General features: G+C 40.6%; 1 protein-coding gene across 24 annotated transcripts in view; it reads left to right on the top strand.

Moving 5' to 3' along the window:
• LOC144090757 (uncharacterized) overlaps nucleotides 1-7,816 on the top strand; it is a 151,258-nt gene that overhangs the window by 53,331 nt on the left and 90,111 nt on the right. The window lies entirely within an intron of this gene.

Here is a 7,816-nt window from a genome sequence, read left to right as displayed (position 1 = left end):
CTGGTTTGTCAGCAGCCAGCAGGCCGACTATGGTGTGAGCTTGCTCAGTCTGTCCATGCCGTCTGTTCCATTTTGCACCGCATATTTAACGTTCTCGAGAGTGACTCCGTGCACACAAAGAAATCGGAAAAGTACTGTTAACATTTGGTATTTGTTTTGGGGGCTGGTGTGGGATGATGACTGCTGGTGTTTATTAGAACAGGAACTGTATTCTTTTTTCAGTTTATTGGAAAGATGGTGGGAAATCATCTTTTTAAAAATGTGTGTACCCAAAATCCACACTCTCTCTAATGTGACATACTTAATCCTACTCAACTAGCTTCTCTGCCTAACAGCTGGGCTCAGGTTTCAAATTTTCAAGTACAGTGGTACCTCGAGATACGAGCTTAATCCGTTCCGGAACTGAGCTCGTATGACGAGATTCTCGTAACTCGAGCGGATGTTTTCCATTGAAATGAATGGAAAACAAATTAATTCGTTCCAGCCCTCTGAAAAAACACCAAAAACAGGATATTGGATTGGAAAAAAATGTTTTATTTCTTCTAATTCGCCATCTATTAATAAAGTAACACATAACTAGTGGTTTAATAGTAATAAAATGTGTTTAATCTAACTAAAATTGGGCAGATTTCGCCGACGGGAGACAGAGACGTTTGGGGGCGTGGGCGGGGGGTTCCTTTTTTTTTCCACGACAACGCACTCGTAAACGGAACCAACAAATTTAAATTAACTTGGATTAATATATACAGACACTCAAACATACTCAAATGTAACTTTACACAAAACTGAATTCTAATGTTGTTGTAATCTTTTGTTACCTTCGTTTTTCGGGTTGGCGGTTTGCCACGCCTCACGTTCGCTATCGATGGACTGTTTGCTGTTGTATTGCCTTCAAAATATTCCCAAAATGATGCACACAAATGTCCTCACAATAGGATAACGCACGACCACTTGTCAACGAGAAATAGTCTTTAAAAAACGATCGCGGGAGCTTTCCTAAGAAAGAATAACAGGAAATGACATAGCTGAGCTTCCCACGTAGTGATTGTGGGTAATGAAGTTTTATTCTGAGAAAGGTTGCCATTGCCTATGGTTTTGTGTGCAGGAGTATACTTCATTACCCAGAAATCCCTCTTTTTGCATGCGCGTTGTGCGTTTCCTGGTCCTAGGAGAAACTCGTCTGAATTAATTAGTTCCGTGCTCGTAAATATTGTTATACACGAAAGATATGCAAAAAAGACCTGGCTTGGTCGCATCACGAAATTTTGACCGCATAACGGGCGAATTATTCGATCGAAATTTCCCCCGTAAGACGAGCATTTTGTATGACGAGCAGTCGTATGACGAGGTACCACTGTATTGGCAAACTCTTTGATATGATTTACAGCCTCTGATAGATAAGTGGAGCATTCAATCCAAACTTGATCCCTAAAGTTAATTTTCTCATTGGCTTTATTTCATAAAGTTCTTTTTTTCCTTATTTTATGCACGTATGCTAGGTCTCCTTTTTGTTTCAATGCTTTTCATAAATAAACCTATTATCATCTGTTTGATGACGGATTTTGCCAAACGCAACTGTGACAGCAGTAATACATTTTTGCTTCACAAAGCACAATCAGTTCCTTTCCAATTCTTGAAATAATTTCTGGCAAAAACATCTATTTGAATACAATTTCACATAATATGAAATTTGGGGCTAAAATTTTCAATGAAAAGTCAAGTTTCTATTAGATTTGGGGGGAAAGGGCAATTATGTTTTTTTTCTTCATTATATAGACGTTTATCAGTATGTATTTGTCCATGGTGCATTTCAATTGTGAATATTCTATGTCATCTCTTTTAGGAATTTGTAACAACATTTTTTCATGCCAATATATTGATCCATTTACATATCGCAGTTGCTAATGCATCCATCCATTCATCAGATCTGATATCTTGTTTGACATTGACAACATTTTTAGGCATATAATAACACTGTCAAAATTGGATTTTTGGACATGACCCATTTGTCCAAATCCATGTAAACACATTCACAACACCAAATATGCTAGACCTACGACGATGTTGGTGCCTTATTGTTCCTGCCTGTTAAAGTGCTTTGCTACTATTTTGGACACGTACATCATTACGAACTCCTTTTCCACAGTTCGGTCTCTTGCACTAGTCAAGTGCTAAGTGTCAGGTATATACCATGTGAGGGTTTTAATATTTTACAATGCAGCCTCTCCCACTCTTTAAACTTTTTTTATTCACACCCTAAGTCTTCCTTTTCATAGTTTAATTCCATTATGACAAGTATAAAAGTTTGCGTAAAGCAGGGGCCAGGAATATGTGACTCGCAAGCCATATTTGGCTCTTTTGATTCATTTGGACAGGTTCTCTGCCAACCCGACATCTTTAGTGTGAAACAGCCTGGCTTGTCTGGGATAAACAAGCTGTGATGAGCTGATCTTGCATTGACACATTGATCTAGGACACTTCAAATGTAGGTCAGAATAAAATGTTTGTATGCGGTGGCCATCAATGCAACGGCAATCGGCTAGCATCGCCCAACCAATTGGAGTATTTTAAAATGTGTAAGAAAAATTAAAGTCCCAAAATTCAATATGCAAGTCACACAAGTGCCAGAATGTGCACGATCTGTTTTACTTTAATCAGATATGACTTTTTGTACTGCCAAACTGTAGACACCTCCAGGAACGTGAGGCTCAAAAAACGGTTTCCACGAAAGGGCCCACCTGTCTCGGCCACTGCAATACACACGTCGCCATCTATGTGGTTCTATGTCCATCTAATATGCACAATACCACATCATGTTTGTATTTGCTACTGGCAAAATGGTGGGTACGTAACTGAGCTGCTATTTGAATATTTCCACAATCAGACGTCGTCATGAGCAACCACATATGCTCTTTGGCTTATTTGAAATGTCCCTTTAACAACATTTGGAGTGGTCAGCCCATACACGGTTCATTTGGACTCTCAGCTCACAGTGATTGGGTTGGCCCTGAAATCAATGAGCTGATCCCCGTCTGTCCAGCTTCCTGGCTGACACGCTTGACTTTTTCATCTACCCGGTCACATACGTAGATTGATGACTTATGACCAAGAGCGTATGTTTGTTGACCTCTGGCAAAGTGAGTGACACACAATTAATCCAATCACACAGAAAAATGGAAAGAAACAGAGATCAACTTCAAATAGCCATCAGACAAAGATGTGGGAAAAGGCACTCTATTAAAGCGATTCATAAAAGGGAATGGAAAAAAAAACGTGTGCGCGCGTGTGTGTGTGAGGAATGATGGGTTGGGGTGCTGGAGTGAGCTGTGAATTTACCACAATTACCTGCCAAGCACGCCAAATGTTGAAGTCAATAGCGTCAGAGGCTATAAATTACGTCAGAGAAGATGCTTAATGTATATTTGAATCTCAGTGACATTTGAGTGGAGACACATTTGGAGTGATGGCGCCCCTCAGCCCATGTATCTTGATTCCCATCCTGTTTTAGCACACTTCATGATGTGGACATGCTTGCGTCGCAGCTCTCAATCAAGGCACTTGTCATGATTATAAATTGGCCATGTTACCTTTGCACCAAGACATAGCATTCTCTATGATGCATGGCTCATGTCTGTGTGTGGCTGTCTTGTGGGTGTAAACCCCATTCGCCCTCCACGTCCAATAGTGGGGTCAGCCCGTACTAGAAACAGGCTCCTGAGCATGCTTCTGTGATAGGCCATTAATTAACATTCATTTCTGAGCATGCATTAGCTACGGTCGTCTATTTATGGGTGGCTCTCAAATGCAGGCACTACAAAACAGTGCTCTGTAATTAACCCCACATAATCAGATAGGAGGCCAGTGTTGTGTTCCTGCTCGTCCTCCGGCGCACGGCCATTGGATTGAGGTTTTAAAGAGAGGATGAGCCCATTCTATAGTTCAGAATGGCTAAGCAGATTAAAACCTCATATCAAACATGATATTTACAGGCAAAGCTCGGAGGAGAGTGCCCCTTTTATGTAGAATGGGGGGTAGAGGCTCCAGGCTGGGCTTTTAAAGCCTTGTCCCTTAATTGTATTCTGGCTAAGTGGGATGAATGGTGCTTTTTAATCAGACCACTGACGGGCTTGTGTGTTGTAAAAGTAAAGAGATGGGGTGTGATAGTTAAGATGCTGAATGATATGCTTTTAGTCCCAATATTCTAATGCATTGTGCACACTGCACCAGCAGTGTGAATTCCCCTGATGATGCAATTTTGTGTTAATGTTTTTAAAAGAATCTTAGCGGGAATGATTCAAGATGCCTTTTTGCTATTGGTGCTTTTATGTGTAATTGGCCTGCTATTTTCAACTGAAAAGCTTCTTTGAAATGTCTGCCTTTATTTACTATAGGAGTCAAGGTTCAGCTCCTCCTAGTGGCTGATCTGTGATATGTTTCCCCATAGATAGACATTAGCAGCAGATGTTTTAGCAATTTGCCAATTTTTATTCCACTACCCCTGTTGTGGTCGGAGGCAAAATGAATAAATGAAATCTCTCTGATTTAACCCAACTTGCTCACGATATGGAAAGTAATCCAAATTCTAAGCCTTGCTGTTCGACTCATTCGAGTCCATTTGAATTCCATGTCCAATCAAATGGAGACAAGGTGTCATTTGGTGGGCAGAGAAGAGGGGAAGAGTGAATCCCTTTTCCCAAACAGTTAATCCAACTTTAATCCCAGTCATTAAGAATTAGACATGCAGAGCTGTCCGGGCGTGCCTCTAAATTACAATCAAATGGTTAGCAATTACACAAATTATTGATGGTAAATTCTTTTTTTTCAGCTTGCAAATTAAGGCCATTAAGGAAGGCTCCTTTTTAATGCAAAAGTGACTAATTAACTGTGGACGGGAAATCTGCTGCCCAGATATCAAAAAAAGTTCTCAGCACACATTGCAGAAACACAAGGGAACCAATTAGTTTAATTATCAAAACAGCTAATTAAAATTGCACAGTTCCTAATTAGTTCTTTGCTTTTGCCTCTAATTGACAGCATGGAGATAAATGAGCTGCCGATGGAAATGGGGGAGCAAAGAAAAACAGCAGAAAGTTCGGTGCAATATTTATGCTGACTTTATCTCCGTCTGTGTGGCAGCCCTTGAAAGTGGAAAATTAATGACCTTAATTCCCAAACTGTTTTTCCTCCAACGGTGCTCCCCTATACGCGCCGAGTGCACGCTCCTTTTGTATGGCCCTGCCAACTGCTGGAATGGTGAAAAAGGGGGTACTCAGGGGCGGGTAAGAGCCACGATTCTCCTCCTAATGTGACAGGTCCGCCTGAACAATGAAGGGAGATGAAAGAATAGAGCAGATGTAACCACTGGGAGCATTGCATCATGGGACTACAATGCAACTCTGTTGGAGGTTTTTTTTTTTCACAAGCACTTCTATCATCAATGAGAACACTAATTTGTCCCATGAATGGCCCCGGAAGAAAGATAAGACATTTGATGTCCCAGAAGTACTTGCATTTGAATTTTAAATGAATTAATGTTAACCCGAACCACCTGCAACTTTCTACAGGCCTTGTTTGATTTTATTTATAATTCTACAGTAAACATATTGTAGGTACTGTATATTGCGGGACACAATTTGTACTCCAGCAAAACTTTGGTAACCAGTTTTTCTTGTATAAGTTCAAAGATAACGTACAGTGAGTTCAGGCATTTATTTAAACAAATCAGTGGCGGTCCGTGTATTTTCTCATAGCGCCTTCAACGAATCAATCCAACCCTCAAAAACTATTTTATGGCTATAAAACCTTGACTGCAGCTACAGCTGCGACACTTAAAAAATAATCAATAAATCAATGCACAAAAATGGGGTAAAATCCACTTCCTAGCAGCATTTAAGGATTAAATACAAATACTGGAGCTTTTCAGACATTAGTGAAGTCAAAAAGTGTTGCCCCGTGAGGCCACAGGTGGTAGTGTCTCCTGCAGGCCATGGCTTTGGTGCCTCTCGCTGTGACACCAGCCGCTCAAGGCAGGTTGGCCCAGCAGTACTGAAAATAAAGATTTTCCAGCTCAGGCCTCTTGCATAAATTATTTTAGCGCTTTTTAAAATGCATCATACCAATAATAAAAGTTGTGGCTTTCTTAAGGCAGCAATGAAAAAAATACACAACTTTGTGCTTAGAAATTCGTTTCCTGGCCGCAGCAAGGTCTGTATTTTGCTTTAGCGCACAAACGCTCAAAGCGTGAACATGGTGAACTTATATATCCCTTGCACCTCTCTTTTGCGGAAGACCAACCGTACGTAGCTGCATGACTGCCAAACGATTTGAAAACTACACGATAATCATAATAGTGCAAGCAATTAATTGATTTCTACAAAGATTTAAAGAGTATTTTACCTGCTGAACTCAGAATTTTGCTTCCCTGTGTCCAGATGAAATTCACTGAGCACAATCAAGTTGTGCAGTCTATAAAATAAAACCGCCTATGACATCAACCCTTTGGAGTCATTGAGTAATGTAAGGGTACAAGTCGGGGGCAACGATAATTGTGCAAATGATTCAGAGTCGTCACGCATTTTCACATTTATTATCACCTTACTGCAACGTAACTATATTCGACCCATGTTGTCTTTTTCTCACGTCACACTTTATCATTTGCCTTCAGCTGGCATGCACTTGACATATGCACCTTCTCTTGGCACATTAATTGATAGCGATCTACTAATCAGTTTACATTGGAACTGTGTTAAAATGTAAATTACATTAATGCACAAATTATGCATCAAAGCACGCAGATAGGCCAGACCACAGGCCACATAATGTCAGGATCATTCAGTTAGGGCCTTGTATATGCGGTGTTAATGGACTATGATTTCCCCTGCTCTGGTTCCGATATAGTGTTATACGTCAGGAAGCCGGTGTAAGTGCACGCGAAAACCTTTTTGCGAAGCTCCATTAAATCCAGTGAGGTAATAGCGGCCTTTTGCATGTCTTTTGTCTCATCTAGTGGAAAGGGCATCTGACGCCATGTGCATTTTAACATTTGGCTGAACTCCCGCTTGGAAATGACTAGATATTAACCTGCCCTCCATCTATACAGGCTGAAATTGGTTGCCTGAAGAGATGTCGGAGTTAAAAATGTGACGTGAATCCACATCCTGTCTATTTTGAAATTACACCCCGCAGTGGCACAGAGGCTCCAAGCTGCTGCCAATGACCTAACAAACGCACATCTCCCACTAATTGATTGTCTTGTGTTTTATTTATGGCGCTGTGGTAATTAGCGGACAGTATAATGTAAGCCATTCATTAGCACCTGGCTACCGCTATGGATTTCATTGCTTTGTCTCCGATGCACACATCATTAGGGAGGAACAAAAGCAGTAATTTATTAGCGTGGCTTCTGATAACCATTCTCAAGTCGGTGTGCCTTTAAGGAGGAATACAAGCCTGTAAAACTTTTGTCAGCATTTGCAGCAGAATATGTTAAGGAAGAGCTGTATAAATTTAATTTTAATTGTTTTGTACACACGCCAGTGAAAAGGAACTGATTGGATACAGTTCACAGACAGTATATTAATACGTTATTTTCATATGTTAATTGGTTTGCATAATCTCCCCCCTTGCTTGCTTTGGAAGTACCTGGCAATGAGAAGGTGCATGAGGAGAATGGGAGAGTCCAATTTACATAACGCAGCTCCTCTGAACATTAAATAATAATGCATCTGCACACTGAAGGTGTGTTCAGTTAGCAGAAAGCACATTTATATAATTTATAGTCCAGCTGTTTCAGTGCTTTCGAGTCCATTTTCCTCCC

The sequence above is a fragment of the Stigmatopora argus genome, chromosome 2 (genome assembly GCF_051989625.1).
Source record: "Stigmatopora argus isolate UIUO_Sarg chromosome 2, RoL_Sarg_1.0, whole genome shotgun sequence".
Classification (NCBI taxonomy): Eukaryota; Metazoa; Chordata; class Actinopteri; order Syngnathiformes; family Syngnathidae; genus Stigmatopora; species Stigmatopora argus.
The sequence above is the reverse complement of the archived record's forward strand: the minus strand, read 5'-3'. Positions and strand labels throughout refer to the sequence as shown.